The 24,608-nt window shown below is 37.6% G+C and overlaps 1 protein-coding gene and 1 long non-coding RNA gene across 3 annotated transcripts in view; one reads left to right on the plus strand and one right to left on the minus strand.

The window, feature by feature from the left end:
• DOCK3 (dedicator of cytokinesis 3) overlaps positions 1 to 24,608 on the plus strand; it is a 698,449-nt gene that overhangs the window by 295,682 nt on the left and 378,159 nt on the right. The window lies entirely within an intron of this gene.
• LOC144339222 (uncharacterized) lies at positions 1,249 to 9,326 on the minus strand. Its single transcript, XR_013413990.1, has 2 exons — positions 8,902 to 9,326; positions 1,249 to 1,510 (listed from the first exon to the last, which is right to left on the minus strand). It is a non-coding gene; the product is annotated as an uncharacterized LOC144339222 (long non-coding RNA).

A 24,608-nucleotide genomic window follows, 5' to 3' on the forward strand; every position in this document is an offset into this window, starting at 1 on the left:
TAAGGTCTTTTTTTTTTTTTTTTTTTTTTTTTTTTTTAACAAACCTCCTACATAATATCTCATTAGGTGGTCAGACTGGAAATGTAGAACAGTGATGATCACAATGACTTTTGCTATATAGTTATAAGTTACTTAAGTGGAATATATTTTCCCATAGTATTCTTACTCTTAAACTATTACTCATTCAGGCCTACACATCTTTTACGTTTCATATTTCATTTGACAACATCGTCTTGGATATATGGAGTTAATCTAATTTTAAACGTCCTTTTATTCATTTAAGATTGGTGGAGCAACTAAGTCTTCTTATTTCTTAATTTATATGTTGTGTTGACTGAGCATGAAACATTCTTCATTTTAAGAGAAAATACTGTTTATGATGTCATATCATCCTATGTTTTGAGTCACATTTTAAAGAAATTATTTTGAAGTAAAGATTAAAAAGAAGATTTAAAAATATTTCTAAGCGGAATTCAGTAGTCTGTTCGCAGAGATGATTACTCCCTTCACTTTGAGATTTTTTTTCTCTACCTCTAGAACACTGCACTAAGGCAGATTTTTTTCTTCTGACTCACCAGTAACTTTTATCAATTTTTTTTTTACTGGTTCCTCTTCATCTTTCTATGTTTCTAACACTGCTGACGCCCCCAAACTTAATTTCTGACCTCTTCTTTCCTGTTTATACCCAATCCTGCCACTGTCCCCTCTCCCCATTATCACCATTGACTTCCAGACTTGCAGATTGCTTCCTTGAACTTCCTTCAGTGCATATTGCTTCCTTGAACTCCACACTTTTAACTAAACTTTATCTCTGTTTTGATGTCTAATAAGCACCTCAAACTCGATAGCTCCCAAACAGAATTCCATATTGTATCAGCAAAATGGTTCCTTTCTTGGTATTTATCTCAGTCAATGGTTTAGGCAAAAGACATCTGGAATTTCTCATACTATAACTCCAGTCAAACATTTAGCAGGTTCTGTCAGCTCTACTTTCAAAATACATCTAAATCTGACCACTTGCCACCTGAACTATTCTCACCCTCATCATCATCGTTTATGTGATGGCTGCAATAATCTCCTAACTGGTTTCTCTCCTCCCTCCCTTGCCCCTTCCATTTTTCCCCCAACTAACATCCAGAGAAATGTTTCAAAATCAAAGACCAGATGTCTTTTTTTTTTTTTTTTTTTTTTTTGCCTAAAACCCTCCAATAGCTATCATCTAACCTGGAGTAGAAGCAGAACTCTAGAAATGGTCTCATTGGATCTGCCCTTGGTTATATATGAGACTCTATTTCCTGCTTTCTCTTTTGCCCCTTTCTTTTAGTTCACTCCAGCTACCCTAGTCTCTTTTGTATTCTTTAAGTATGTCAGTGCCAAGCAAGCATTGACCTTACAGCCTTTGTCTTTCCAGTTCTGTCTGCCTAGAATGCTCCCCACTTAGTTATCTTCACAGCTCATTCTCTCTCCCTCGTGTCTCTGCTCATGTCAGTCTCAGCCAGTCTCCTAGCCACTGTGTTTAAAATTATAAATGTTTGGCCGGGCGCGGTGGCTCAAGCCTGTAATCCCAGTACTTTGGGAGGCCGAGGCGGGTGGATCACGAGGTCAGGAGATCGAGACCATCCTGGCTAACATGGTGAAACCCCGTCTCTACTAAAAATACAAAAAAAACTAGCCGGGCGTGGTGGCGGGCGCCTGTAGTCCCAGCTACTCGGAGGCTGAGGCAGGAGAATGGCGTAAACCCGGGAGGCGGAGCTTGCAGTGAGCCGAGATCGGGCCACTGCACTCCAGCCTGGGTGACACAGCGAGACTCCATCTCAAAAATAAAATAAAATAAAATAAAATAAAATAAAATGATAAATGTTTCCTCTCACACTTCTTATTTCCCAATCCTCCTTTTTTTTTCTGTAGCACTTATCACCTCTAAGTTATAACCTAGTTATTCAGCTTAATTATCTTTTCTCTCCTTTCCCCAATAATGTAAACTTCATGAGAGAAGGGATTTAAAAAAATTGTTTTGTGTATTGCTTACAGCCAACTACCCACTGTACCTCTCTAGTAGATCCCATTGATACTTCAAATCAATATACTTTAAAATGCTTCTCCTGTACTCCCAAATACTCCTTCAGATTCTTTGTAAAGAAACCTGGAAGTTGCCAAAGACTTCTACCTTTCCTTCACTCCTTCAAAAGATTGAGTCTCATCAATTGTACTTCCTAAATACTTTCCAAAGCTACCCATTCCCCTCAAGCTCTGCTTCCACAGACCTTCATCATTTCTTTTTTTTTTTTTATACTTTAAGTTCTAGGGTACACGTACACAACGTGCAGGTTTGTTACATATGTATACATGTGTCATGTTGGTGTGCTGCACCCATTAACTTGTCATTTACGTTAGGTATTTCTCTTAATGCTATCCCTCCTCCATTCCCCCACCCCACAACAGGCCCCGGTGTGTGATGTTCCCCTTCCTGTGTCCAAGTGTTCTCATTGTTCAATTCCCACCTGTGAGTGAGAACATGCAGTGTTTGGTTTTCTGTCCTTGCTATAGTTTGCTCAGAATGATGGTTTCCAGCTTCATCCATATCCCTACAAAGGACATGAACTCATCCTTTTTTATGGCTGCATAGTATTCCATAGTGTATATGTGCCACATTTTCTTAATCCAGTCTATCATTGATGGACATTTGGGTTGGTTCCAAGTCTTTGCTATTGTGAACAGTGCCTCAGTAGACATATGTGTGTATGTGTCTTTATAGTAGCATGATTTATAATCCTTTGGGTATATACGCAGTAATGGGATCACTGGGTCAAACAGTATTTCTGGTTGTAGATCATTGAGGAATCGCCACACTGTCTTCCACAATGGTTGAACTAATTTACACCCACTAACAGTGTAAAAGTGTTTCTATTTTTCCACATCCTCTCCAGCACCTGTTGTTTCCTGACTTTTTAATGATCACCATTCTGACTGGTGTGAGATGGTATCTCATTATGGTTTTGATTTGCATTTCTCTGATGGCCAGTGATGATGAGGATTTTTTCATGTGTCTGTTGTCTGCATAAATGTCTTTTTTTGAAAAATATCTGTTCATATACTTTGCCCACTTTTTGATGGGGTTGTTTGATTTTTTCTTGTAAATTAGTTTAAGTTCTTTGTAGATTCTGGATATTAGCCCTTTGTCAGATGGGTAGATTGCAAAAATTTTCTCCCATTCTGTAGGTTGCCTGTTCACTCTGATGGTAGTTTCTTTTGCTGTGCAGAAGCTCTTTAGTTGAATTAGATCCCATTTGTCAATTTTGGCTTTCGTTGCCATTGCTTTTGGTGTTTTAGACATGAAGTCCTTGCCCATGTGTATGTCCTGAATGGTATTGCCTAGGTTTTCTTCTAGGGTTTTTATGGTTTTAGGTCTAACATTTAAGTCTTTAATCCATCTTGAATTAATTTTTATATAAAGTATAAGGAAGGGATCCAGTTTCAGCTTTCTACATATGGCTAGCCAGTTTTCCCAGCACCATTTATTAAATAGGGAATCCTTTCCCCATTTCTTGTTTTTGGTCAGGTTTGACAAAGATCAGATGATTGTAGATGTGTGGTGTTATTTCGAGGGCTCTGTTCTGTTCCATTGGTCTATATCTCTGTTTTGGTACCAGTACCATGCTGTTTTGGTTACTGTAGCCTTGTAGTATAGTTTGAAGTCAGGTAGCATGATGCCTCCAGCTTTGTTCTTTTGGCTTAGGATTGTCTTGGCAATGCGGGCTCTTTTTTGGTTCCATATGAGCTTTAAAGTAGTTTTTTCCAATTCTGTGAAGAAAGTCGTTGGTGGCTTGATGGGGATGGCATTGAATCTATAAATTACCTTGGGTAGTATTGCCATTTTCACAGTATAGATTCTTCCTATCCGTGAGCATGGAATGTTCTTCCATTTGTTTGTGTCCTCTTTTATGTTGTTGAACAGTGATTTGTGGTTCTTCTTGAAGAGGTCCTTGTAAGTTGGATTCGTAGGTATTTTATTCTTTTTGTAGCAATTTTCAATGGGAGTTCACTCATGATTTGGCTCTGTGTTTGTCTGTTATTGGTGTATAAGAATGCTTGTGATTTTTGCACATTAATTTTGTATCCTGAGACTTTGCTGAAGTTGCTTATCAGCTTAAGGAAATTTGGGGGTGAGACAACGGGGTTTTCTAAATATACAATCATGTCATCTGCAAACAGGGACAATTTGACTTCCTGTTATCCTAATTGAATACGTTTTCTTTCTTTCTCTTGCCTAATTGCCCTGGCCAGAACTTCCAACACTATGTTGAATAAGAGTGGTGAGAAAGGGCATCCCTGTCTTGTGCCAGTTTTCAACGGGAATGCTTCCAGTTTTTGCCCATTCAGTATGATACTGGCTGTGGGTTTGTCATATATAGCTCTTATTATTTTGAGATACGTTCCATCAGTACCTAGTTTATTGAGAGTTTTTAGCATGAAGTGCTGTTGAATATTGTTGAAGGCCTTTTCTGCATCTATTTAGATAATCATGTGGTTTTTGTCTTTGTTTCTGTTTATGTGATGGATTATGTTTATTGATTAGGGTATGTTCTTGCATCTCAGGGATGGAACCAACTTGATCTTGGTGGATAAGCTGTTTGATGTGCTGCTGGATTCAGTGTGCCAGTATTTTATTGAGGATTTTCCCATTGATGTTCATCAGGAATATTGGTCTAAAATTCTCTTTTTTTGTTGTCTCCACCAGGCTTTGGTATCAGGATGATGCTGGCCTCATAAAATGAGTTAGGGAGGATTCCCTCTTTTTCTATTGATTGGAATAGTTTCAGAAGGAATGGTACCAGCTCCTCTTTGTACCTCTGGTAGAATTTGGCTGTGAATCTGTCTGGTCCTGCACTTTTTTTGGTTGGTAGGCTCTTAATTATTGCCTCAGTTTCAGAGCCTGTTAGTAGTCTATTCAGAGATTCAATTTCTCCTGGTTTAGTCTTGGGAGGGTGTATGTGTCCAGGAATTTATCCATTTCTTCTAGATTTTCTAGTTTATTTTCGTGGAGATATTTATAGTATTCTTTGATGGTAGTTTGTATTTCTGTAGGATCGGTGGTGATATCCCCTTTATCATTTTTATTGCATCTATTTGATTCTACTCTCTTTTCTTCTTTATTAGTCTTGCTAGCAGTCTAACAATTTTGTGGATCTTTTCAGAAAACCAACTCCTGGATTCCTTGTTTTTTTTTAAGGGTTTTTTGTGTCTCTATCTCCTTCAGTTCTGCTCTGATCTTAGTTGTTTCTTGCCTTCTGCTAGCTTTTAAATTTGTTTGTTCTTGCTTCTCTAGTTCTTTTAATTGTGATGTTAGAGTGTCGATTTTCGATCTTTCCTGCTTTCTCTTGTGAGCATTTAGTGCTATAAATTTCCCTCTACACGCTGCTTTAAATGTGTCCCAGAGATTCTGGTACATTGTGTCTTTGTTCTCATTGGTTTCAAAGAACATCTTTATTTCTGCCTTCATTTTGTTATTTACACAGTAGTCATTCAGGAGCAGGTTGTTCAGTTTCCATGTGGTTGAGCAGTTTTGAGTGAATTTCTTAATCCTGAGTTCTAATTTGATTGCACTGTGATCTGAGAGATAGTTTGTTATAATTACTGTTCTTTTACATTTGCTGAGGAGTGCTTTACTTCCAACTATGTGGTCAGTTTTGGAATAAGTGTGATGTGGTGCTGAGAAGAATGTATATTCTGTTGATTTAGGGTGGAGAGTTCTGTAGATTTCTGTTTGGTCTGCTTGGTGCAGAGCTGAGTTCAAGTCCTGGATATCCTTGTTAACCTCTGTCTTGTTAATCAGTTTAATATTGACAGCGGGGTGTTAAAGTCTCCCATTATTATTGTGTGGGGATCTCAGTCTCTTTTTAGGTCTCTCAGGACTTGCTTTATGAATCTGGGTGCTCCTGTATTGGGTACATACATATTTAGGATAGTTAGCTCTTCTTGTTGAGTTGATCCCTTTACAATTATGTAATAGCGTTCTTTGTCTCTTTTGATCTTTGTTGGTTTAAAGTCTGTTTTTATCAGAGACTAGGATTGCAACCCCTTCTTTTCTTTTCTTTTTCTTTCTTTCTTTTTTTTTTTTTTTTTTTGCTTTCCATTCGCTTGGTAAATCTTCCTCCATCCCTTTATTTTGAGCCTGTGTGTGTCTCTGCACATGAGTTGGGTCTCCTGAATACAGCACAATGATGGGTCTTGACTCTTTATCCAATTTGCCAGTCTGTATCTTTTAATTGGAGCATTTAGCCCAATTATGTTTAAGGTTAATATTTTTATGTGTGAATTTGAGCCTTTCATTATGATGTTAGCTGGTTATTTTGCCCTTTAGTTCATGCAGTTTCTTCCTAGCATTCTTTACAATTTGGCATGTTTTTGGCTCATTCTCTCTTACATTCTCCACCTCCCTCAACAGTTATACCCATCATTCTGTACAATGCTTTCAGAATCAGTTTCCTGAATCTATTTGATAATATTATTTTCTGGTTAAATACCTCCATTGATTTGCTGTCATCTCTCGAATGCAGTCCAGATTCTACAACATGGTATACAAACTTTTCATAATCTCTTAAATATAAAATTAGTGTTATTAATGTGATTCCTCCAGTTTTTTTCATTTTGCTTAGAATGATTTTGGCTATTCTGTGTCTTCTGCGGTTCCATACAGATATTAGGATTGTTTTTTTCTATTTCTGTGAAGAATGTCATTGGTATTTTTATAGGGATTGCATTGAATCAGTAGATTGCTTTGGGTAGTATGGAAATTTTAACAATATCAATTCTTCCAATCCATGGACTGTCTTTCCATTTAGTGTCCTCTTCAGTTGTTTCATCAGTGTTTTGTAGTTTTCATTGTAGAGAACTTTCACTTCTTTGATTTAATTAATTTCTAGGTATTTAATTTGTAGGTATTGTAAATGGGATTATTTTCTTGCTTTCCTTTTCAGATTGTTTGCTGTTGACATATAGGAATGCTACTGATTTTCATATTGTGATTCTGTATCCTGCAACTTTACCGAGTTTATCAGTTTTAATAGTTATTTTGTGGAGTTTTCCGGTTTTTCTAAATATAAGGTCATATCATCTGGGAACAAGGATAATTTGACATCTTTCTTTCCACTTTGGATGCTGTTTCTTTATATCTCTGGTCTAATTGCTCCAGCTAGGACTTCCAGTACTATGTTGAATCACAGTGGTGAAAATGAGTATCCTTGTCATGTTCCAGATCTTACAGGAAAGGTGTTCGGATTTTTCCTCATTCAGTATGATACCAGCTGTGAATCTGTCATATATGGCTTTTATTGTGTTGAAGTGTGTTTCTAATGTACCCAGGTTTTTGAAGATTTTTATTACGAAGGGATGTTGAATTTTGTTAAATTCTTTTTCAGCATCAGTTGATCATATGGTTTTTGTCCTTCATTCTGTGGATGTGATTAATCACATTGATTGATTTGCATATGTTGAACCATCCTTGAATTTCTGCGATAAATCCCACTTGGTCATGACAAATGGTCTTTTTAATGTGTTGTTGAATTTGGTTTGCTAGTATTTTGTTGAGGATTTTTGTATCAATATTTATCAGAGATACTGGTCTGTAGTTTTTATTTTTTGATGTGTCTTTGCTTTTGGTATCAGGGTAATCCCAGCCTTGTAGAAAGAGTTTGTAAGTATTTTCTTCACATCTGTTTTTTGGAATAGTTTGAGTAGTGTTGGCATTTATGTTTGGTAAAATTCAGCAGTAAAACCATTGAGTGTCTTTTCTTTGCTGGGAGGCTTTTTGTTATGGCTTTGATCTCATTACTTGTTGTTATTCTGTTCAGGTTTTGGATTTCTTCATGGTTCAATCTTTGTAGGTTGTGTGTGTCTAGGAATTTATTCATTTCTTCCAGATTTTTCAGTGTATTGGCATATAGTTTTTCATAGTAGCCACTAATGATCCTTTGATTTTTCTGTGGTATCAGTTGCAATGTCTCCTTTTTCATCTCTGATTTTATTATTTGAGTTTTCTCTTTTTATCTTAGTTTGACTAAAGGTTTGTCAATTTTGTTTATCTTTTCAAAAAGTCACCTTTTGTTTCATTGATCATTTGTTTTGTTTTCTTTTAAATTTCTTTATGCTGTGATCTTTATTTTTTCTTTTCATTGGCTGACTTTGAGTTTGGTTTGTGCTTGCTTTTCCAGTTCTTTAAGATGCATTGTTAGGTTGTTTATTTAAATTTTTTCTCCTTTAGACATGGATACTTGTGGCTATAAATGTTCCTCCTAGTACTGCTTTTGCTATATCCAATAGGTTTTGGCATGTTGTGTTTCTGTTGTTTGTTTCAAGAAAATTTTCAATTTCGTTCTTAACCTCTTCATTGACTCACTGGTCATTCAGGAGCATATTGTTTTCATGTGTTTGTATAGTTTCCAAAATTTCTATTGTTACTGATTTCTGGCTTTATTCCATTGTGGTCAGAGAGGATACTTGATGTTTTAAGACTTGTGTTGTGCCCTAACATATGGTCTATCATTGAGAGTGATCATGTGTTGAGAAAATAATGCTAACTTTAATAGACACTGCCCAACAACTTTCCAAATAGTTATGCAAATTTACTCTTCTGTCAATGACGTATGACAATTTTAGGTTTTCTGTATCTTTTTCTTTTTTTTTTTTTTTTAAGACCGAGTCTTACTCTGTTGCCCAGGCTGGAGTGCAGTGGTGTGATTTCAGCTCACTGCAACCTCTGCCTCCCATATTCAAGCTATTCTCCTACCTCAGCCTCCCAAGTAGCTGGATTACAGGTGCCTGCCACCATGCCCAGCTCATTTTTGTATTTTTAGTAGAGATGGGGTTTCACCATGTTGGCCAGGCTGGTCTTGATCTCCTGACCTCAAGTGATCCACCCATCTCAACGTCCCAAAGTGTTGGGATTACAGGTGTGAGCCACCACCAGTTTTCTGTATCTTTTTATCTTTCACCAAAACTCTTGGTTTTGTCAGTCTTTTTCATTTATCTATTCTGCTGAGCATTTACTAACATGTCAATGTAATTTTGGTTTTTTCCTAATGATTAAGAACACGTTGGCTGAGCGTGGTGGCTCACGCATGTAATCTGAGCACTTTGAGAGGCCCAGGTAGGTGGATCACTTGAGTCCAGGAGTCTAAGACGAGCCTGGGCAACAAAGTGAGACACTATTGCTACAAAAAAAAAAAAAAAAAAAAGAGACACTATTGCTACATTAAGTAAATAGTGAGACACTATTTACTTAAAAAAAAAAAAAAAAAAAAAAAACAAAAGAAGAACACTTCGTTGTAAGCTAACTGGCCATTTGGATATATCAGTACAGTTTGAGTCTCTGTTATATAAAATACTTCAGATTTTGTTCAGATTTTGAAATATTTGCATATATATGATAAGATGTCTTGGAGAAGGGAACCCAAATCTAGACACACAATTAATTTATATTTCATGTATACTTTATACATGTAGTCAGAAGGTAATTCTATGTGCTGTTTTTAGTAGTTTTAGATATGAAACAAAGATAACAGGTATGGCATTTTCCCCTTGTGGCATCATGTCGGTGCTCAAAAGTTTTGGATTTTCAACTTTTAGATTATAAATGCTCATCCTATATGTTCTTTTGTAAAATTCCTATTCTTCTGTTCAGTTTTTAAAAATTTACCAGTGTTTTTATTGATTTGTAGACATGTTTTGTTATCTTGGATAGGAATCTTTTATTGTATATGTTGTTAGAAATATAGTCTCCTACACTGTAGCTTATATTTTTAATCCCAGTGGTGTCTTTTTTTGGAGGGAGTGGGGTAAGACATCGGCATGAGCTACCACCACTCCTGGTAAATTTTTTTATTTTCCTTTTCTTGTAGAGATAAGTTCTTGCTATGTTGCCTAGGCTGTCAGTGGTGTCTTTTGGTGAACACAAATTCTTATATACTACGTAGTCTACTTTATCAACCTTGCCCTTTATACCTAGCACTTTTTGTGTTGTTTTTAAAGAAATCTTTGTTTATTGCAAATTCATGACTGGATTACCACATACACACTTTATTGTTTTCCTTTTACATTCAGATCTAATATACACCTGGAGTTGAATTTTAGTCCTGGAAATATGGTATCAATTGATTAGTTGAAGCACCTCATGTTAAAAAGAAAATGCTTTTCTCACTATACTGCAGTGTCACCTTTGTCATAAATCTAGTGACTGTATGTGTGGGTCTCTTTCCATATTCTCTTTTATTTCATTGATTTATTTATATATTCTGTTTTTTCCCTTCAAATTTTATTTTCAGTTCTGGGGTACCTGTGCAGGATATGCAGGTTTGTTACATAGGTAAACATGTGCCATGGTGCTTTGCTGCACAGGTCAACCCATCACCTAGGTATTAAGCCCAACCTCTATCAGCTATTCTTCCTGATACTCTTCCTCCCTCCACCCCCACCTCCAGCAGGCCCCAGTGTGTGTTGTTCCCCCACCCCACCGTGCATCCATGTGTTCTCATCATTCAGCTCCCACTTAAAATTGAGAACATGTGGTGTTTGGTTTTCTGTTCCTGCATTAGTTTGCTGAAGGTAATGGCTTCCAACTCCATTCATGTCCCTGCAAAAAACATGATCTTGTTTCTTTTATATGGCTGCATAGTATTCCATGGTATGTATATACCACATTTTCTTTATCCAGTCTATCATTGATGGGCATTTAGGTTGATTCCATGTCTTTGGTATTATGAATAGTACTGCAGTGAACATATATGTGTGCATGTGTCTTTATAATAGAACAATTTCTATTCCTTTGGGTATATACCTAATAATGGAATTGCTGGGTCAAATGGTATTTCTGCCTCTGAGGAATTGCCACACTGTCTTCCACAAGGGTTGAACTAATTTACATTCCCACCAACAGTGTAAAAGCATTCCTTTTTTCTCTGCAACCTCACCAGCATCTGTTGTTTTTTGACTTTTAGATAATAGCCCTTCTGACTGGCGTAAGATGGTATCTCATTGGGGTTTTGATTTGTATTTCTCTAATGATCAGCAATGTTGAGCTTTTTTTCATATGTTTGTTGGCCGCATGTATTTCTCCTTTTGAGAAGTCTCTGTTCATGTCTTTTGCCCACTTTTTAGCGGGGTTGTTTGTTTTTTTTCTTGTAAGTTTGTTTAAGTTCCTTATAGATGCTGGTTATTAGACCTTTGTCAAATGAATACATTGCAAACATTTTCTCCCATTCTGTAGGTTGTCTGTTTACTCTGATGATAGTTCCTTTCGCTGTGCAGAAGCTCTTTAGTTTAATTAGATGCTATTTGTCAATTTTTGCTTTTGTTGCAGTTGCTTCTAGTGTTTTCATCATGAAATCTTTGCCTTTTCCTGTATGCTGAATGATATTGCCTAGGTTGTCTTCCAGGGTTTTTATAGTTCTGGGTTTTACATTGAAGTCTTTAATCTATCTTGAGTTAATTTTTGTATAATGTGTAAAGAAGGGATCCAGTTTCAATTTTCTGCATATGGCTAGCCAGTTCTCGCAGTACCATTTATTAAATAGGGAATTCTTTCCCCATTACTTGTTTTTGTCAGGTTTGTCGAAGATCAGATAGTTGTAGATGTGAAGTCTTATTTCTGAGATCTCTTACTCTGTTCCATGGGTCTATGTGTCTGTTTTTGTTTCAGTACCATGCTTTTTTGGTTACTGTAGCCCCGTAGTATAATTTGAAGTCAAGTAGCATGATGCCTGCAGCTTTATTCTTTTTGCTTAGGGTTGTCTCGCCTATTTGAGCTCTTTTTTGGTTCCGTAGGAATTTTAAAATAGTTTCTTCTAATTGTGTGAAGAATGTCAGTGGTAGTTTAATGGGAATAGCATTGAATCTATAAATGGTTCTTGGCATTTTTCACGATATTGATTCTTCCTATCCATGAACATAGAATATTTTTCCATTTGTTTGTGTCCTGTCTGATTTCCTTCAGCAGTGTTTTGTAGTTCTCCTTGAAGAGGTCCTTTACTTTTCCAATCTAGCAAAACAGGCCAACATTCAAATTCAGGAAATCCAGAGAACTCCAGTAGGATACTCCATTAGAAGATCAACCCCAAGACACATAATCATCAGATTCTCCAAGGTTGAAATGAAAGAAAAATGTTAAGGGCAGCCAGAGAGAAAGGCCAGGTCTCCTACAAAGGGAAACCCCATCAGACTAACAGTGAACCTCTCAGTGGAAATCCTATTTATATATTCTTTTAGCAAACATGTCTCAATTAATGTAGATTCATAAGTTTCCTTTTCTAGTAGTATAAATTCTCCAAATTCCTTAAGATTTAAGGAAGTTATTTATGATTTTCTTGGCTATTCTTAGCCCTTTATATTTCTATCCAAATTTTAAAATAAGCATTTCAGCCAATTTACTTTCCTTAATAAGATTCTTTAGAGGACTTTGATTAGGATTGTTTTAAAATCAATAGATAATTTCTGGGAGAATTTACATTTTTTTTTTTTTTTTGAGACAGAGTCTTGCACTGTCACCCAGGCTGGAGTGCAATGGCATGAACTTGGCTCCCGGCAACCTCCGCCTCCTGCATTTAAGCAATTCTCCTGCCTCAGCCTCCCGAGTAGCTGGGATTACAGGTGCCTGCCACCACACCCGGCTAATTTTTTGTATTTTTAGTAGAGAAGGGGTTTCACTGTGTTGGCCAGGCTGGTCTCGAACTCCTGACCTTGTGATTCGCCTGCCTTGGCCTCCGTAAGTGCTGGGATTACAGGTGTGAGCCACCACACTGGGCCGAGAATTTACATTTTTTAACAATGTTAAATTATTTAATCAGTGAATGTGATCCATCCCTCTATTTATGTAGGTCACCTTTAATATTTCTCAGAAATGTTTTAGAGTTTTCAGTACAAAACTCTTGCTTTTCTTTTATTAGCTTTAAACTTAGAAATTTGTGTTTATTTTTTCACTTGTAACTCTTAAGTTTTTTGACAATTTACTTTCTAGTTTTTTATTATAGGTAGATAGACTTGATTTGATTTTATACATTGACTGTGTATTTAGTGACCCTGTTAAATTCATTTATTAAATATAACGGTTTACTTGTAGATTCTTCTGGAAGTTCTTTACACATAATTCTGTTGCCTTTGAATAATGACAGTTTAACATTTCCACTTTCTCTTGGATTTCAGCACTTTTACTGTAATGTGCTTTGGTCTGGATTTCTTTTTATTTATGTAGATTGGAGTTCTTAGCACTAATTTCATCTATGGCTTGATGTCTTTCTTTGACTTAAAAGAACTATATTTTTAAATATTACTTCTCCATTTTTGTTTCTTCTCTTTCTGGAACTCCAGTCACATGTATGTTAGATACATGGAACATACTGCTAATGTGTATGTTACTGGCATACACAATAGTTACATTTATTTTATGCATATAAAATTTCTTATAGATTCTGGATATTAGTCCTTTTGGGGATGTATAGATTGCAAGTATTTTCTCCCATTTTGTAGGTTTCTTATTTACTCTGTTGATTGTTTCTTTTGCTGTACACAAGCTCTTGAGTTTAATTAGGTCCCAATTGTCAATTTTTGTTTTCTTTGCCTAGGCCAATGTCCAGGAGAGTATTTTCTAGGTTTTCTTCTAGGACTTTTATCGTTTCACTTCTTACATTTAAGTTTTTAATCTACCTTATGTTAATTTTTGTATATGGTGAGAGGTAGGGGCTCAGTTTCATTCTTCTGCACATGGTTAGTTTTTCTAACATCATTTATTTAACAGTGTACTTTCTCCATTATTTATTTTTGTGGACTGGGTTAAAGATCAGTTGGTGTAGGTGTTAACTTTAGATAGACTGATGAGTATGTGCCTTGGCTGTGGTCTTTTTGCAATGAATTTTCTAGGAATTCTTTGAGCTTCTTATAGGTGGATATCTAGATCTCTAACAATGTCAAGGAAGTTTTCCTCAATTATTCCCTCAAATAAGTTTTCCAGACTTTTATACTTCTCTTCTCCCTCAGGAACACCAGTTATTCTTAGGTTTACCCATTTTATATAATCTCATATTTCTTGGAGACTTTATTCATTTCCTTTTTTTTTTCTTTATCTTTGTCTGATGGCATTAATTTGGAAGCCTGTCTTTGAGCTCTGAAATTCTTCCTCCTTCTTCATCTATTATTGAAACTTTCCACTGCATTTTGCATTTTCCTAAGTTTGTCTTTCATTTCCAGATGTTCTGATTGTTTTTTCTTTTTGTTGTTGTTGTTTTTTGTTTTTTGAGACAGAGTCTCGCTCTGTTGCGCCATGGAGTGCAGTGGCATGATCTCGGCTCACTTCAACCTCTGCCTCCTGGGTTTAAGCGATTCTCCCGCATCAGCCTCCTGTGTAGCTGGTACTACAGGTGCACACCGCCATACCCTGCTAATTTTTGTGTTTTTAGTAGTTGGCCAGGCTAGTCTCAAACTCCTGACCTCAGCTGATCTGCCTGCCTTGGCCTCCCAAAGTGTTGGGGTTTGGCCTGGGTCACCACGCTTGGTCTGATTGTTTTTTTCTTTATATTTATCTATCTATCTGGAAATTTTTCATGCATATCCTTGACTTTTTTTCTAATTCATTTTTTGTTGGTTTTTCACCTTTCTCTGGTATTTCCTTGAGTAGCTTGATAATCAACCTTCTGAATTATTTTTGTCTCATTTCAAGTATTTCATCTTCATTTGGATCCATATCTGGAGAGCTGTTGTGACGTTTTGGGGGTTTTCCTGTTTTGCCATGTTACCAGAATTACATTTCTGATTTTCTTTCTAATTTGGGTAGCCTATTTTTTCAAATTGTTCTTGAATTTATTTTTTACTACACGGTTTTTTTTAATGGTTTTTTTACTTTAAGGGTCTGACTTCATTGTTTGTAGTAAATTATTTTAGCCTAATTTGATTCTTGGGGCTTCGTTAAGATTCTGTATGAGTTCCTTAGTTATAGAAAGTCTTTGTGCAATGGCTTTCCCAGATGCTGGTTGTAGTAGTTATGTACTTGGTGTGTGGACCAGTTCACTGTCTCCTATTGGGTTGAAATGGCAGGGATTCCCTGAAGCTTATCTCATTCTTTCACGGGGTACAGTTTGTTTATTTATTTATTCAATTTTCCCCAGCTAAGTTGATGATTCAGACTTTAGGCCAGTTGTGGAGGTATCCCTGGGTAGGCACTGGCTGTAGCTAAAGCAGGTGGGTAGATGTAATACCCAGTGGTGGGCAGAGGTCCCAGTCTTCATAAAGGCAACAGGGAGGTCAGGGGTTGCTTTCAATTAGATGTTCTGAGATTTTATCAGGGTGAAGGGTGAGAGCTACCTCAGCTTCCCTGCTAGGCCAGCAGAAAAGCTTTCTACCTCTCAGCTTTACTCTTTTCCCAGTGTTCTGGCTGTTCAGATCAGACAGGCACGTCTTCTGTAGAAATATTGATGTTCCAGGTAGGGAGGAATTGTGACTCTGCCTCTTGTGCAAGCCTACATTTGGGCAATGCTCCTCCTGTGGGGCTGCAGTCACCCTGAATTTTTCCCTGAATTGGGGAATGTCTGCAAGGGATCAGTGATGTGATATAGACTCTGAGATTCCTTGGTTGTAGATAGGCTTAGTGTGCTGCCTTTCTTGAATGATGGTAATACTAGTAGTGAACTTGTCACATGAACAGACTCAGGACCTTTGGTTTGCCAGGGTGTTGCAGGCAGTGATGATTGCTGAGGTCACGCAGCTCTTTTCTCCTTCTTGGGCACAGTGTAATTCCATCTAGAAATGGTATCAAGATCTTTGTAGGTTGGCATCCAGCCAGGAGGTGCCACTTTCAAAAGAGCACCAGCTGCCGTAATAACAGTGGGATTTGAGCTTGCCCTAAGTTGCCTAGGGGAAGTATTCTGATTTCTTAGGTGACGGGTGGGGCTGTAAGTCTCCTAAAAGTTTATGTCTTTTGTATTAAGTTACCAGGGCAGGTGGAGAAATACCACCAGGTTGGGTCAGGGTTAGGTGGGCCTGAGCTCTGATTCTCCTTGTGCAAGGCAGCTAAGGCCCCTGTGAGAGAAGAAGGTGGTTCTCAGTTCACTGGGGTAATGTTTCGCAGGGGAGTATAACTGCCTCTGCTGCACAGAGGAGTTTGCAAAAGGAGTGGGGAGTAGTGGGCAGCAGTGACCCTTACCTAGTTCCCACATAGTTTTCAAGGTCGGTGTCACTCCTGCAGTGCTCTGGTTACAGCACCTGGTTTAAATCTAGGCAGTCTGCACACGGAACTCAGACCTGCCCCAGCCTATAAGCTTCCCCACAAAGATAGCAACCACAGCTTTCAGGCCACACTCATCCTCCTCTTTCTGCAAGGTCAGGTGCCCAACTTCTGCACTCTTGTCTGCAGCTCACTTCCTGCTCACTCCCCAGGTTCTGTTCAGAGCGTGTTTGTCCCCACTTGAGATTATATCACAAAATTCAGTTGGGAACTGCTTTTACCCTGTGAATTCTCCCTCATTGACTGACTTCCCCAAGGGCCCCTGTGAGATATAGTCAGGAGTGGCTTCCCTTGGTTCACACTGGAGACTGGGAATGCCTGCAAGCCTCATCCCACTGTTGCTTCTATTTTTATATTTTATGCCACTTTCTAAATTTGATCCAGCTCTTGGCAGAGTTAAGGTCTTCCATGGCCTGAATTTTCAGATTCCTCAGTGGAGATGTACTCAGAGGAGATGTACTCAGAGGAGATGTACTCAGTGGAGATGTACTCAGAGGAGATGTACTCAGAGGCAGACTCTCCCAGTCTCACTCTGAGAACTTAGTTTTTCACCTGTTTCATGGAGTAGGCTGCAGCCTGCCACTTGTTTCAAAGGGTCTGTGGCTTCTTTTGATTTTTCTATTAAGTTCCTGTGTTGGTTCTTGCTTAAAAAAAAAAAAAAAAAATTCGCAGTGTGAATCTCCACCCACTATTCTGTCCTTCCAAGTGGGAGAGGCAAGCTCACACTGCCTCCAATCTGCCATTTTGAAAAAATAAAAAATGAAAAAATGAGGGTTTGTATTATGAAGTGATGTTGGATTTTATCCAGTTGTTTTTCTGAGTCTATCGAGATGGTCATACGGTTTTTTGTTTTCAGTTCCATTGATGTGGTGAATCGCATTTATTGAGTTGTATGCATTTAACCATCCTTGCATCTCAGGAATAAAACCCATTTGATCATGGTGAATTGTCTTTTGATGTGCAGCTGAATTTGGCTTGCTAGTATTTTGTTGAGAAGTTTTGCATCTATGTTTATCAGGGATATTGGCCTGTAGTTTTCTTTCTTTCTTTTTTTATTGTGTCCTTGTCAACTTTGGGTATCAAGATGATACTGATTTCATAGAATGAGTTGGGGAGGCATTCCTTCTCAATTTTCTTGAAGTAGTTTCAGTATGATTGGTACCAGCTCTTTTTTTGTATATCTGATAGAATTCAACTGTGAATCCATCTGGTCTAGGGGTTTTGTTGGTTGCTAGGTTTTTTATTACTGATTCAATTTCATAACTTATCATCGGTTTGTTCAGGGTTTCAATTTCTTCCTGGTTCAGTCTTGGGATATTGTGTGTTTACAGGAATTTATCCATTTCCTCTAGATTTTCTAGTTTGTGCACATAGAGATTTTTGCAGTTATCTCTGGGAATCTTTTGTATTTATGTGGCAACAGTTGTATTATCATTTTGGATTGTGCTTTTTTGGATTTTCTCTTTTTTCTTTGTTAATCTAACTAGTAGTCTATCAATCTTATTTTTTTCAAAGAACCAAATTTCTTCTTGATCCTTTGTATAGTTTTGTTGGTTGCTCTTTTGTTCAGTCCTCTGATTTTAGGTATTTCTTTTCTTCTGCTAGATTTTTATTTAGTTATTATTTTTCTAGTTCCTTTAGGGCACTAGGTTGTTAATTTGAGATCTTTCTATCTTCTTGATGTAGGCATTTAGCAGTATAAACTCCTTTTAGCACTGCTTTTGCTACATCCCAGAGGTTTTGGTGTGTGGTGTTTCTATTTGTTTGAAATAATTTTTTCATTTCTGCCCTAATTTTGTTTTTTTATGCAAAAGTCATTTAGAAGCAACTCGTTTAGTTCCCATGTATTTGTGTGGTTTTGAGAGTTCCTCTTGGTATCGATTTCTAATTTTATTCAACTATGGTCCGAGAAGATGCTTAGTATGACTGATTTTTTTTTTTTCAATTTATGGAGACTAGCTTTTTGGCTGAACATGTGGTCAATCGTAGAGTATGTTCTATGTATAGATGAGTGAACTTTATATTCTGTGGATTTTAGGTGGGGTATTCTGTAGATGTCTGTTAGTCTCATTGGTTAAGTACCCAATTTAAGTCCCGAATTTCTTTGTTAGTTTTTTGCCTTGATGATTATGTAACTCTGTTAATGGGGTGTTGAAGTCTCCCACTATTATTGTGTGGCTGTGTGGCTGTTTTCTTAGGTCTAGTTGTAATTGTTTTATAAATCTGGGTGCTTTGTTGTTGGGTGCATATATATTTAGGATAGTTAACTCTTCTTAATGAATTTAACCCTTTATCATTATGTAATGCCCTTCTTTGTCCTTTTTATTGTCTTTGGTTTAACATCTGTTGTATCTGATACAGGACTAGCACCACCTTCCTCTTTTTTTATTTTTCATTTGCATGATATTTATCTCTTTACATTGAGCCTATGAGTGTCATTACATGAGACCATGAGTCTCTTGAATACAGCAGAAAGTTGGGTCTCTCTTTTTTTTTTTAAATCCAATTCGCCACTCTACATCTTTTAAGTGGAGCATTTAGGCTGTTTAGGTTCAACCTTGATATTGATATATGAGGTTTTGTTTCTGCCGTAGTGGTGTTAGTTACTTTGTAGGCTGGAATGTGTAGTTGCTTTATAGGGTCTGTGGGTTTTGTACTTTTTTGTACTTTTGTGTAGCAAGTGTTGTTCTTTATTTTCATGTTTAGAACTCTCTTAAGCATTTCTTGTTGGGCCAGACTGGTGGTGGCAAATTTTCTTAATGTTTGCTTTTCTAGGAAGGATTGTATTTCTCCTTCATTTATGAAGCTTAACTTAGTGATACATGAAATCTTGGCTGGCGTGTCTTTTCTTTAAGAATGCTAAAAATAGGCCCCCAATGTCTTCTGGCTTATAAGGTTTCTGCTGAGAAGTCTGCAGTTTGTCTGATGGAATTCCTTTTATAGATAATTTAGCCCTTTTTTCTAGCTACTTTTAAGATTTTTTTTTTCCACATTGACCTTGGATAATCAGAATACTGTCTAACTTGGGTATGATTGTCTTGTATATCATCTTGCAGGTGTTCTCTTAATTTCTTGTAGCTGCATGTCAACCTCTAGCAAGATTGGGGAAATTATTCTGAATCATACCCTCAAATAGGTTTTCTAAATCGCTTACTTTTTGTTTTTTTTTTCCTCAGAAATGAAAATAAGTCATGGGCTTGGTTGCTTTACATAATCCCATATTTCTTGAAGGTTTTGGTTTTTTTAATTGTTTTTTCTTTGATTTTTGTGTGAGTGGGTTGATTGAAAAGTGTGGTCTTCAAACTGTGAAAGTCTTTCTTCTAATTGGTCTGGTCTGTTGTTGAGGTTTCCAATGCATTTTGAAATTCCTGTAGTGAAATTTTAAATCCCAGTTCTGTTTGATTCTTTTTAAATATAGCTATGTTGTCTTTCATATCTTGATCATTTCTCTGGTGTCTTTATGTTGAATTTCAACGTCCATGAGAATCTCATTGAGTTTTCTTGCCATCTATATTCTCAATTCTATATCGTCATTTCAGACATTTTAGTCTGGTTGGCATCCATTGCTAGAGAGCTAGTGTGATCCTTTGGAGGTGAAGAAACACTGGCTTTTTGTATTGCTAGAGCTCTTGTGCTGATTCCTTTTCTCTGAGAGAGCTGATGTTTCTTTTTTAAAAAAACTTACTTTAATTTTAATGGGCTTTTTTGATTTTTTATTCTTCTTTCCCTTGAGGGTATGACTGTGCTGTATGTTGTGTATGATCATTTCTCTATGCTTTCAGAGGGCCAAGGTTTTGTATGAGTTCCTTGGTTACAGATAGGTTCATGCATTCATTTTCTCAGATGCTACTTGTAATGATGTATTTTTGTTTAGTTGTGTAATTCAGGCTGCAGTCTGGTAGATGGTGCCTAAGAGTAAGAGCCAGCAGGTAGGCTTTTACTTAGTTCATGCTTGCTCACCCTCTGTGGGGCTGGAGCTGCCATAAAAGCATGAAAAGCTCTCTCTCAGCATGTACTTAGCTTTCAGTGGTGGTGGGGCTGCCAAAGAAGCACAAAAATCGTTCTTTTTCAGTGCACGCTCATGAGGCCCCAGTGGGAAGGGCTTCTGCCATGTCTGCAATAGTGCACGGGGGAGGGGAATGGGGGAAAGAGACGATTCTCTCTTCATGTGCATTTCCAGGCTTTGGTGGAACCCCCTGAAGTGGTTGGTGCCACACCTGCATTCCCTTTGTCCCAAGATGAGGCTTTGGTGTGCTGTACTCCTCCTTCCCTTAGGTGCAGTTTGTGTTGAAGGTTATATCTCCAGGGGACCCACAACTCCCTGGAGATCCAACAGTCCCTCATGCTTGCGAGAGTCAGAGTGGGTGGTGCAGTATATCTGCTGGTGGTCTGAGAGTGCAGTGGCTCAAAGGTGGAGAATCTCCAGTCAGGGCAGCGGTACCACATGTGCACAGCTAGCATGGCACCTGCTATCTCAGTCTGCATCTGAAGGGGCAGGTTCAGCACATCTTCTCAAGGTGGCCACCTGGTTCTCCGTTCCTGAGAAGATCTCTCATTGCCACTGATTGTGTTTCCCTGGGTCATGGGGGGCAGAGGTGCTCTTCAACAGTTTGGCAGTAAGCAGATTATCAGAGGGAGAAGGGGAGGAGGAAAGCACTGTCTCCTGCTCTTTCCATTGGACTCCGACTTCTTTGGAGGTCAATGCCAGACAGACTTTTGCTGCTCATTTTCTATGTACCCCACTTCTTTGATTGGGCATTCCAACAAGTCCTGGCTCTCCACCTTCCATTTTCCTCTCAAAACTTGACCATTCACAAATAACTTTGATCTTTTTTCTGAGAAGAATTTGTTTGTGCTGTTCCTAGTCAGCCATCTTTTGGTCTGTTTCAATTGACTGTTTTTTCCATGGTCATGTCTCCTGGTAGGCCTGATAATTTTTAATGGAATCGCAGATATCATGTATGAAAAATTATAGAGAATTCGCATGCTGTCCTATTCTCCCATAGAGTGCTCACTTTATCCCCTGGCTATTTGAGTGAGGCAGATTCTTTGATGAGGCAGCATTATAGTCATGGTAAGGTACAGTCTACCTCTGATTAATATTCATTTTTAGGATACACCCTCTAGTGGTTCTAGTTGAGAGGCTAGGTTGTTTACTGTGTGTTGTTTACCTTCCTGTCAAGTTCTGAATCCAATTTTTGTCTCCAAAACACTGCTAAAATCTGTTCTACTTTTAGTTTACTTTTCTGTTAGTCATTTTAGTGCTGAGTAATAAGCATTTTAAGAATCAGCAAATGTGTCAAGAGGAATAACATCTCCAAGAGCATAGAGTATACCTAAATAGGCTTCTGTTTTCTTTTAAATCTTAGCCCCTCAAATTTTGGCAACCTTGGCAGCACAAATCCCAATTTTTGTCTTCTTCGTCCTGTGTGACTACCAAAAGCTCTCAACTATTAGTGGCCATCCTCTCTCTGGCTTCTTAGCCTTTCTTGCCAACCCAAGAATCATTAAATCTCTGGGAAAATGGCATGCAGAATGTTGGGCTACCCCACTGAGTTTTCCTTCTTTCCTTGATATTTGCTTTGTAATGCCTGGCTGTCTTGAAAACTCGTTAACTTCAAAAGATATGCTCTGTACTTTTTCATGTTTTATAGCTGTACTCACAGGAGCTTTGGGCTGCTGGAAACTATCATCACTAGGACACAGAAATTTTCGTACTTTTCAATTTGATATGTCTATAACAATTACTTTTTTCTTCCATATTTTATTTTCATCCTTTTTTGATCCGCTACTTTGTTGGTAATAGATTTTGGGGTAGGTTAGAGCTGAAATCTAAGCTTTAGTGGATAGCTATCCTGATTAATTTTAAGAGTTGAGCCTTAGAAAGGAGAGTACAAGATCATAAAACCATATATTGATCACTGCAGTTTTTGTTATATCTCCAAGAAAACTCTGGCCCATGATTATACCTTTAAACTCAGGGATAAGCAGCATCAGGAGGAAGCTGTCTCCTTATATTTTAATCCACCAGCCTTAGAGTCTCTGAATGGGGAGCAAGAGGATAAAGAAGTCTGTGCCAGCACTTATTTTCATCAGTACTTTGTCCCAGAAAAGCTTGCCCTTTATCCTGATTTTACCATGTTGATAGGGCAACCCTAATTGTTGCTACTGATTTTATGGTGAAAGAACCAGCAGTAATGTTCTTAGTATTTTTGGAGAGACAACAACAGTATTCAAAATAATGGCTCACATTATTTACCTTCCTGCTATGGTTTGAATGTTTGTATCTGCCCCTAAATTCATGTCGAAACTTAACCCCCAATGCAGAAGTATTGGGAGTTAAAAGAAGTACCTCCTTTTAGGAGGTAACTAGGCCATGAGGGCTCTGCCCTCATGGGTGGGATTAATGCCCTTACAAAAATGCTGGAGGGAACTTCCAGCATATGAGAACATAGCATTCATTCCTTCCAGAGGATGTAGCAACAAGGTACCACCTTGGAAGCAGAAAACAGCCTTTATCAGATAATGGGTGTAGTGTACTGGTGCCCTGATCTTAGACTTTCTAGCCCCCAGAACTGTGAAAAATAAATTTTAATTGTATATAAAGTATCCAAGTGTAAGGTATTTTGTTACAGCTGCACAAATTAAATGAAACTAAGACACCACCTTCCACATATACATCAGTTTAAGATAATCTTGAGTGTCCTCAAGTACCTCCCTCCCTCTGTGTGTGTGTGTGTGTGTGTGTGTGTGTGTGTGTGTGTGTGTGTATAAGTGTGCACGTTACTTCCAAGAATCTCTATTTCTCACTTCAGTGATTTTTCCAGAGTTTATTTTCGGAGATGTAGCTGGCATCCCAAACTAGTTTGCAATCTTGATAAAACAGAAAGTTGCTTACTTTAGTAGTCTTAGTAAGAATATGATTTAGTCCCTACAACTTAAGTTTCATGTTAGTGCCCCCAAATCCTAAATTGATACTCTACTGAACTTTATTTATTGAGAAATAATTTACATGGAATATATTGCATACATTTAAAATGTACAGTTTTTATTTTGACATTGGTATCCTTGTTTTGAAGTTTATCTTATCTTTTAATTTAGCCACTCCAGCCTTCTTATGCTTATTGTGTTTGCATGGTTATTTTTTTCTTCCAACTATTTTCAATCTTTCTGTGTTCCTATATAAGGAGACTTCAAAAAGTTCATGGACAAATTTTTTCTTATACTAAATAAAAATGAAAAATGTGGAAGCTGGGTACAGTGGCTAACATCTATAATTGCAGCTACTCAGGAGGCTGAGGCAGGAGTATCGATTGAGGCCAGGAGTTTAAGACCAGCATAAGCAACATAATGAGACCTAGACTCTAAAAAAAAAAAAAAAAAAAAAAAAAGTTAGCCAGGCATGGTGGCACCTGTCCTGTAGTGCCACGTACTTGGGAGGCTAAGGTAGGAGGATTGCTTGAGCCCAGGACTTTGAGACAGCAATGAGCTACAATTGTGCCAGTGTGCCCCAGTCTGGATAATGGAGCAAGATCCTGTCTCAAAAATAAAATAAAAATATAAACTTTACTTCTCAAAATAAGCTCCATCAAGTTTAGACTGTTCTATATCAGCTATTTAGTTCATCTTGAGAACTGAGGGACTTGGAAATTTAACTATGTCAATGTAGTCCTTTCTATTATTAACTGAAGAAAAGTGGGTGCTCTTTAAAGATTTTTTAAGATTAGGAAAGAAGTCAAAAGGAGCCAAATCAGGACTGTGTAAGGTGATGCTAGATTTCCCATTAAAACTTTCACAGAATTGCCCTTATTTGATGAGACGAATGAGCAAGAGCATTGTTGTAGTGGAGGACTCTCGGGTGAAACTTTCCCAGGCATTTTTCTGCTAAAGCTTTGGCTGACTTTCTCAAAACAATCTCATAATAAGCAGATGTTATTTCTTCCGTCCTTCAGAAAGTAAACAAACAAAATGCCTTGAGCCTTCCTTAAAACTGTTTCTATGACCTTCAGTCTTACTTGGTCCACTTTTACTTTGACTGGCCCACTTCCACCTCTTGGTAGCCATTGCTTTGATTGTGCTTTGTCTTCAGGATCATACTGATAAAGCCATGTTTCATCTCCTGTTAACAATTATTTGAAGCAGTGCTTCAGGATATTGATCACACTTGTCTAAACTTTCTGTTGAAAGCTCTGCTGTTGTCTGTAGCTTTCTGAATGCAATTTTTAAAAAAAATTTATTTATTATTATTATACTTTAAGTTCTAGGGTACATGTGCATAACGTGCAGGTTTGTTACATATGTATACTTGTGCCATGTTGGTGTGCTGCACCCATCAACTCGTCAGCAC

This window comes from Macaca mulatta, chromosome 2, assembly GCF_049350105.2.
Source record: "Macaca mulatta isolate MMU2019108-1 chromosome 2, T2T-MMU8v2.0, whole genome shotgun sequence".
NCBI classification, from domain to species: Eukaryota; Metazoa; Chordata; class Mammalia; order Primates; family Cercopithecidae; genus Macaca; species Macaca mulatta.